The following is a 9,443-nucleotide window of genomic DNA, read 5'->3' as shown; positions in this document are numbered from 1 at the left end:
CTCTTCGCCTACCCCTAACCCTTCGCCTACCCCTTACCCTTGCCCCTTGAAACAGAGTGGCAAGGCATAGGGGTGAAAATATTCCCCTAAGAAATGGGACACCACTACTACACCGTTACACGTCATTATACGTCGTTGATAGCGCCTACGTCACAGGAGATGCGCCAATGTTTATCACAAACTTCCAAGATGCCGTCGTCAGCTGTAGTCTTGCGTGAGTTACAGCTATTTTTTTGCATTTTTCTTCTGAAGTTCGCAGAAAACAACGGAGATGACGATATCTTCGACGCCTAATGCTGCGTTCACACCAAATGCGAATAGAACGTCTGGCGCAAGTGATTTCAATGTTAAGACGCGTTTACACGTGTCTGGAGGTCTTGCGGCGCAAATGAGCCGTTTAGCGTGGCGTGGTGGACGCGAATTCGCCTCATTCACGCGTCCACTTCGCTTCAAACTTTTGCTTTTTACACGCGTCATATTGTTAACGAACTTTAGCGATTTTTTTGCAACCGTTTATTTGAATAACATGACCGTAAATATGAACACAAGATTGAATGTGACATAAAGAAAATGATTATTGGCAGTCATGTTGCCTCTGTAGCCGGTGTATGCAGGTACATTTCTCATACCCCTTCGTTTGAAGTGTGGTCCCGAAAAATCTTCGTTTCAAGGGCTATCTGGCCCTTCCCCCTACACCTACCCCTCCAACCAAAAGAGAATCGAGACAACCCTACCCCTTAACGGGAACGCGCAAAACGGAGGGGTAGGGCCAAGGGGCTTGATTGGGATTGAGCCTAAATGTTAAAACGGCTTGCCATAGCTTGTGCGTGTGTAAGGGAGAGAGAGAGAGAGAGAGAGAGAGAGAGAGAGAGAGAGAGAGAGAGAGAGAGAGAGAGAGAGAGAGAGAGAGAGAGAGAGAGAGAGAGAGAGAGAGAGAGAGAGAGAGACGGACATCGGGATTCAGGACTCCCGAATCTTGACAGCTGTGCGTGAAGTGCGGAATGGATATCTGAGAGGCATATACATCCTCATTGTTCGCGAGTGGGAATAATAATTATTATTATCGTCATTATTAGATCCTTGTGAGAGAAACGAAAAAGAATCATAATTGTTTGCCCACTTGCTCACACAAGAAGAGGACTCGTTTGTGAGTGAGACAGACTGAGAGCAGATGAGAAGTCGTGCCACCGGATGGTTTTTATTATTTGGTGTCTTTTGATGCACGAACGGACTCTGAAATGGGTCGCCATGACGACAGAGCGCGGAGTTAGCCGCTAATGCGTTATACGCATTTGTTTCTGTTATTGTTTTATTTTATCATTTCCCTACCTCCTTTATAGTGCTAAAATATGTGGTAACCTCGCTGTCAGAAGACACGGGTGTTGTCAGATACAAAGAAAGAAAAAGGAGGAGGAGGTGTTAAGAGGTGTTTGTTCCCCTTTCTTTTTTTCGTTTATCAATTTTCCACTACGCTCCTTCCTTTTTATGTCTTCTTTCCTTTCTTTCAGTTTTTCTTTTATTGTTTTGGGGACACTGACTGGCGCGAAGAAGGTAAATTGATGTGCGAGAGCATGCGACACATTCATGACGAATTACCTCAGAAAAAAAATACCGATGGCATAAACACCGGCTTCAGCACTGAAGTACGAATTATCACCGGGAAAGAACCGGAGACGCATCGACAACAACCCTTTCATCGCGGTAAGCACATTTCTGTTGTCTATTATATTACATTTATGTATATTTGCATGACATTTGCTAGAAACTCGTCTGTATCGGTTTGGCGCACCGCTCACGAATGAGATATCTAACGTTAATTAGAAGTGTTGAATAGGTGCGCTTTGGTCAGGCAATACCGACTGTCATGGCCTGTTTATAAGAAATGGAGATTTTATGATTGACACACTTGGCCAATATCCGCATATGCTACTATTTTATTCTGGCATGTCTCCTCTGCTTCAAAGAAAAACGACGCGTTCATCAGATCTAGATCAAATGATCTCGACGCGACTCTGTCGCGTGGCCTTTACCGGCCATTTGCGCCTCTAATTGCACCCATCGCTCGTCCCTGTGGCAACGTGGGGATTGATTTATTTTTGCACTTGATAGATAATGGTAATGCGCCTTGAATGATGGCAAACATCCGCAACCCACAGACTTCCCATCGCCTGTTAAATGTTTAATGGCATTTACGTAAGTGTGAGATAGGATGGAGCAAAGACAACCCACCTAACCCAACTGCACTCTCACGACGCCCATGCACACATAGGTATGGAGGTGTATATTAGAAAGCCATGGCTCACATAGAGGAGCACATTTATATGCTGTGGTGGTTGGGCAGTGCTCTGTCAATGGCAGAATTCAGGACAGACAAGGAGTCCTCTGTTCTCCTGAAGGCTGAGGATATGCCCGTTCCTCAGCCCAAGTGCTGGTTTATCGGTCTAATGTCTAATATAACCTGGTGTAGATCGTTTAGTGGTTCTGTCTGCTGTCCTTGTATAATGTAGCAGAGGTGAGTGTTGCTCAAAGCTTTCCGTTCTTTGCTGGAGTTCTGCTGCAGTCCCTCACGTGGATTGAGGAAAAACTAGTAGTTGATTTCAGAGCATGTGTCTATGTGGAAGCATTCGGCCTTGAGCCTTCATGTGAGCTACTGTGCACATCCATCATACTGCCTTACATGAAATAAAAAGACAAAACCCTGGTGACCCACTCAAAAGAGGACAAAAAATCTATGGAATTATGGCTGGCAAGAGCAAATATTTAGGGATGGGTCCAATCTTCCGAAGTCAAAATGCTGTCGATCATTTTGACAGATAAAATAAGCTAATAACTTTCCGGAAAGAAATGAAAGTTTTAAAGTGTCTCTCAGACCAGGAGAACGTAAGTGATAATTTTGCTGGAAAATTTGTAATTCTATAAGTAATTCAATACAATATTTGTTATCATATTGTACATTTAATTAGCTGACCATTGTGTTTTTTACATTGCAAGTGCAGAATACAAAGAAGCCACAACAAAGCACTTGGTAAGACTAATGGAACATTTGTTATATTAGTCACCGAAAAACACCATTCCAGTCAGATTGGCAGATAATGATCATTTGTTGCACAACCTCTGCTTTAACTTGTGTTTTTAGGGTCTTGCATTGTTTGCTCTATTCATCCCTCCATTTAATCATCTTTATACTGCACTCATTTGAATGCCCACTTCAAACCTGATTCTGAATGAGTCTTACAGTATGTTGATAGATGGATGAAATGGATGAATGCCCTGAAGTCAGGTCTTCGTTATAATGAGCGGAACAACATAGAATGCTATATACTCTACTCAGGGCTGGAGCATTTGTGATGTAAGAGGGATGGAGAAGTGCTTGTTTCAGGCTGGCCCAGGCCTCAGAACAGGTAAATAATGAAGAAAAGTGCAGTGTTAGCTTGATGTAACCCCCTCCATGTGCCCTTCTGTGCACACTGTCGTTAGTGTGTGTATGTCGTCTTGGGAAGCACTCACATGCACTGCAGCCTTATTAAACTTTAAAATTCTCTGAGCACTGGGCAAAGCTAAAAGAGATGGGTTTTAGACTTGGCCCCTTTAAAAGGGGATTTGTGAATAAATCAGAAAGATCCTTGTTGTCTTGTGTTACTGTCCGGTCCATGATGGACAGTTGTAATTTTGAAAACAGAACAATGGTTCTCGATTCAGAGTATTTTACTTATTCACTTATGAGTGATAATTATATTAAGAATTCATGATGATGGGAACAATGTCCCTTTTTTCCACTCCAAGGAACATCCAAGGTCAGCAGGTTTTATTTTTTATTTTATTTTTTTCATTCACACATGCACAACAGCATGTGTCAGACAGTATTCTGTGTCCATGCGGAATTTATTCGAAAGCTTTCATCTCCCACAAAAGACCGACCTCTGCTAGTCTTGTAAATGCAATGTCAGTGAAGTTGTGCTAAAATACAGTTTTTATTCAACATTTAGCCTATCTCTTCGTCCTAGGACACAGCATTTGAGCATGCAATTGTCCAGATAAGCATTTCTGAATGTTTATGCATCACAAAGCGAGCGTTATAAACCATCGGTCTCCTTGAAGTGTCGCACAACCCTTCTTTTACATCTTTCAAAGCGGCCATGACCTGTGAGTTAGCAACGGTTGATTTTCTGCAGCGATGTCTGATCGCAGTACATGCTTTCTGAACTCCGATGTGTTGTTCTAAAGTTGCGATTGTGTTGAATTGAGTGGCCTGATGTGCTCAGACATCTGTGTGCCATTATCTGTGTCCCAGCATGTGCAGTAAGATCCACTCACTGTAGACAGCAATGCCACAAGCAATGAATCATCGGCTGAACCTGACAGCCTCCCCCCGTCTAGATCTATATTTCAGCCTCCACACGTGATATGTGGTGCCCGTTGCCTGACAGAGTCCTGCCGTTGTTCTGAGCTGTAAATGCATTAATAAAGCTTCCGTGCTACAGGAATCTCCTCTCATAACTTTACCTGGAGCGGAAAGGTGTGTACCTGCAAGAAGGGAGCACCTCGCGTACCTTTCAGAAGAGTGCTGAGTCAGGTTTTCCTGCCTTCCCTACGTGACTGATGCAGAGGCATTTTGTTAGAGAAGCTCTGGTCTGACTTTATAATCCCTGTCCTTTAGAAGTCTGGAATCCACAGATAGACATGCTAAATGCCACATCTGTGTTCTATCTCGGATAGCAATAAAAAGGCCGGAGTGTCCACTCATCTTGAGTTTTTGCTCAGGTCTGAAAGAACCTGTAATCCGTCAGTAAGATATTTTTTTAGGATGGGTGCTGAGCTTTAAAGTTGCCTAGAACATGGCGCTCTCTCACTCTTCAGTGCGCAGCATGAATCTGAAAGGAACTGGGAGATGTAGAAAATGAAGAAAAAGGACCAGAGTAAAAGGAGAAACACACAAGTGAAGTCGGCGGTTCAGCCTGTGGTTTTCGGGGAATAACTGTTTTTTTAGATGACATGTTCAATGAACATTTTGGTGGGAAAACAGATTCATGTCATTTGGTAAAAAAGACTGATGCAGTTTTTCCCTGCTGTTCTGAAAACTGTATTTAATTATTCATTTGTTTGGAAACCCAAATCACAGCTGGGGCTACATTGCAGCTTTAGAGGAGTGATGGAGGTTCATTAGTCGTGGAAAAACTCCAAACAAACCCGCCAGTGACCGGATCAGACAGACAGACAGGCAGACAAACGGTCGGTCCTTTTCCGCCCAGTATTCCTTGATTTAGTCAGAATCCGTTCTGTTAAGCTCTCGGGTTTAGTAAAGCTTCTGTGCACTTTAAGTGTACTGCCTTCTTTCATTATCTTACCCTAATGGCATAAATCAAAGCGTTAGGAATTAATTACAGAATGTAAAATGTGTCCTATTTCAGGCACAGTAAGTTGCCCTGAAGGTGAGCATCTGGCTTTGTTGCAGTGTGTTTTTAGAGTGGAAACTGCACCAAAAAATTATGTTGAATAGTAGGAGTTTGTCAAGGGTGTATGTTTAATGACTCATCCGCCGGTACAAGAAGACTCAAGTGAACGGTGACACTCTCGAACTGATATTGACATTCTGCAGGTTCATTTCAAGCCAATTATGGACGAGGTGATGATTGTAAAATTGCGTATTGATCTTGGGTTTTAGTGTGGACCCTCCCGCCCTTGAGTGTTAAACATAGTCGAGTGCTGCCCAGTGTAATCACATCAAGAAACCTCCCCAAGATTCCTCTTCACGCTTCCTCTCTTCATTCTGAATGTTGATTGTCTTAGTCTCTCTGCAGCATGATCCGCTTCCCCCTCACCCCTCGTCTTTAATGATCGAAGATTCCCAGACTGTGCCCACCAAGCTTCGAGAGATTCAAGAGACTTTTGAAGTTTGCAAAATGGACCTACATGCAAGACGAACTCTGTTGTTGACTCAGGTTTGGGCTCATGCAAAAATGAAACTAAGATCCTCCATTTCTATTTGTGTAGATCCTGTGGAACTTTAAGGATGTAATGGGCACAGAAATGCAAAATATATCCTTTAGCAAGTTCAGTTGTCTTCATTTCTCTATGTATCGCTATCAACAAGAGTATTATGTGCAGCTGTCGCCTTTCTATGAGGATTAAAAGCTTGCAAAAAATTAAGGCCAGTTTTCGTTTTGTAGTTTTGTAATGCTGTTATTTTGTGTCACTCTCAATATGTTGGCAAACAACTCTTGCACTTTTCCTTTTATGCTACAGATGGAGTGAGCGCAAGCTGCTCTGGCAACTACTGTATTTTTTTTTATTTTTTTTTTGAGAAAACAGGCAGTAATGACAGGTGCATTGGATGGTGTGCGAAAATATAGTACCATTTCACTTCCAGATCAACTTGAACAACTACTTCTTATCATGGGTGTCATCACGCAGCAGGCGTTAATGTCTCCTGTGTTAATGTGAGAATGGAGAATAGTGTCATTATGAACCTATATTAATAATGAATACTAACTATTGATTATTTTCATGGTTGAGTCATTCATACTCAGAATGCATCAATTGATCATCATCAACTCGAGCTTTGACGTTCAAATCCAGCAGAGATTTTATTTATTTAGCATGTGTTCAACTTTGCTGTGCAATATTATTTATGCATTCCCTCAGATTATATTATATGCTAAAACGATCAGTTTAAACTGATTAGAGAAATTTAATCTGCAAAGGAGCTTTCGAACATGCTCTGGTGTTGATGCTGAGGAATTTGAAATTTAACTGCATTACGTCTCGTTTGACCTTTAAGTCGGGCTATAGAACTAATGGCTCCATAAATTTGTATTCAGTAATGTGTCAATGTGCCTTGTAGACTTTGGGTTTATTTTTAACAGGCAGCTAAAATTCCATGTGTAATTGTCTAGTACCTGAACATTGTTCAGTCGTGTGTAAGAATAATTAAAATGACCATCGTATAATGCAAGAAAGGTTAAGTGACGAGAGAAAAATTGCTACACACAGCAATGTTTTATGTCGGTGCATCTAAATGTTGCGGAAATTATAGCCCGCTGTATACAAGTAATGCAGAATGTTTTGTGACTGAAACAACATGAAAAAAAAAAAAGATTTCATAACTCTCAAAGCTGGCCAGCATGGCCATAGACGTTTCAGCACCTCTTCCTCGCTGGACAGCGACAGATTTAGAGCAGGCATGTTGATGGGCCAGCTCCCGAAATTAAATGAAGCTGCCTAGTTTCTCTTGCTGCCAAAATTGCATTTGATTGCTGCACAACAAGTCATCACTTAGAGTACAGCATTAATTTTTTTCTGGTCACATTTGAAGTTCATGAACAGCGTGGCTTAAAATTGGAAATATTTCTCTGCATTAGGTGATGTAGTTTTTGGCTTTTCACTTTGACTATAAAGAATAAGTCTATACATACTCTTGGCTTTTCAGTCCCTAATATCTTTGCTAGGAATTATGACTCTATTTCTTGATTACATGACCAGAATCCACCTTTTACCAAAGGTAAAGGTTTTTTTTCCCCATCCTTTTCTTCACTCTCTCTCTCACAACCCATTATTTTGAAAGGGAAAGACAGAATAGCTGAAGTCCCAAAAGGCTGATAGCATATCACCATGTTAGCAGAGGGATCACCCATGTACTTCAATCACTCTCATAGCTACTGCCATTAAACCAGGCGTACAGCGTGGTTGACTGACAGCCCTGTCTCTGAGGGAAACAAATCGGGCCGGGCCGGCCTCCCGACCCCCAATCAATATGCCAGCCCAGCTGGGACCAGTGCCACCAATCACTCTGTCTGGAGAGGGACGGAGACAGACAGGACGCCCGAGAACTTGACTCGTGCTATGTTTAGTGGTAACTGTGTTGAAAGACAACATGGCTGAGAAAATGTCCAAACATCCCCTGAGGACAGGAGTGTGATGTTAAAGGCAGAAAAGTACACCGTTACAGTTCACTGAGTGATGCTCATGTACAGTGAGTTGAATTTCTCTTCCCTTTACAATGTATCTCTATTGTACACCCATAAACTAAAAGGCTAAGCAACAAAAAAAAGACATGTTCTATATTGCATGTCAGTGGCTGCTGTTTTTTTTTTTCCACCTTAAGTTTAAAAACACAATGTTACTGTTAAAGCGCTCATCTCTCTCCCTCTGGCCTGCTACTTGTAGCGAGTGGTGATTTATAAAGCCATGGAGAGGCCGACGTCCCCCTCCAATGGGGAGCGTCAATGCGTAATTACTTTGGAAGATGGATAGGGCCTATCCAGGCTGTCCCAGACCCTGAGTTAAATCACAGCCCCCCCTTTCCTCAGGGTTCACATACACTCACAGGAACAGCCAACATCTCAGCAACGTGCGTGGCTCTGTTTCACCTGTTTCTATTGGTTCTCACCCATACACCTTCTCCTCATGCGCCTTACATCCATCTAACAAGACCAGATGCCAGAGATCAGGTTAATTTCGCCTCTGAGAGTGAGAGAGAGAGGGAGAGAGAACTGAACGAAATGTGAAGTAGGTGCAGAAGATAGAGCCCATGGAAGTGATGTGTAGACATCATTTTGGACACATTTAGCAATCCCCAGCTAATTGTGACAACCTCAGATGTTCAAAATTCATGATTATAAAGTAGCAACTTCCCTTACCAAAAAAGATACTTCAGAGAATATTATGCCATTGCCATTTGATTAACACTTTCATATATCATGGTATTTAAACAGTACTTTCAATGTGTGTTCAATGTAATGTGGAAGTAAGCTATTTTATGTGAATGTCTGAGACTTTAAACTCATTAGCTGCTATAGGTAAATAACTAGAGGAGTAACAAAGTTCAGTAAATGGTAAATTTTTTTTGCTTCAAACCAGTGTCTTTATGAATATAATAATGCATTTAAATAATATGATAAGACAATACCAGTTTGCAAAATCAAGCAGCATAATGGGATGTTTTTGTACAGTTAAAATAGATGGAAGTGGATGGAAACTGGTATTACATTAAAAATAAGGTGGATAGGGTTGGGTTTTTTGATGCCAAGGACCCCCAAAATATGTTGATTCTTTAGCAATGGAAAATATAAAAGCAGTTATGTATAATTTACGCATAAAACCCCAATTAAAACTTGGATGTATAATATAACTAAAACTGTGAAAGAAGTGTTTATATTATCCTTTGTGTTTATGTATATATATATATATATATATATATATACACTCACCTAAGGGATTATTTTTGTTTGACCCCCTTTCGCCTTCAGAACTGCCTTAATTCTACGTGCCATTGATTCAACAAGGTGCTGAAAGCATTCTTTAGAAATGTTGGCCCATATTGATAGGATATCTTGCAGTTGATGGAGATTTGTGGGATGCACATCCAGGGCACGAAGCTCCCGTTCCACCACATCCCAAAGATGCTCTATTGGGTTGAGATCTGGTGACTGTGGGGGCCATTTTAG

The 9,443-nt window shown here is 41.6% G+C and overlaps 1 protein-coding gene across 2 annotated transcripts in view; it reads left to right on the top strand.

The window, feature by feature from the left end:
• Positions 1-923: 923 nt before the first annotated feature.
• nlgn2b (neuroligin 2b) overlaps positions 924-9,443 on the top strand; it is a 77,783-nt gene continuing 69,263 nt past the window's right edge. Inside the window, exon 1 of one of the 2 annotated variants that reach the window (XM_079860992.1) lies at positions 924-1,701. The gene's annotated coding sequence lies outside the window, so the exon portion shown is untranslated. Of the gene's footprint in view, positions 1,702-5,182; positions 5,230-9,443 lie in introns of those variants that run through there. The other variant, XM_079860993.1, reaches the window with a different exon arrangement.

This window comes from Squalius cephalus (assembly GCF_949319135.1).
Source record: "Squalius cephalus genome assembly, chromosome: 24".
NCBI lineage: Eukaryota > Metazoa > Chordata > Actinopteri > Cypriniformes > Leuciscidae > Squalius > Squalius cephalus.
Note: the sequence above shows the minus strand (reverse complement) of the source record. Positions and strands in the feature narration are given on the sequence as shown.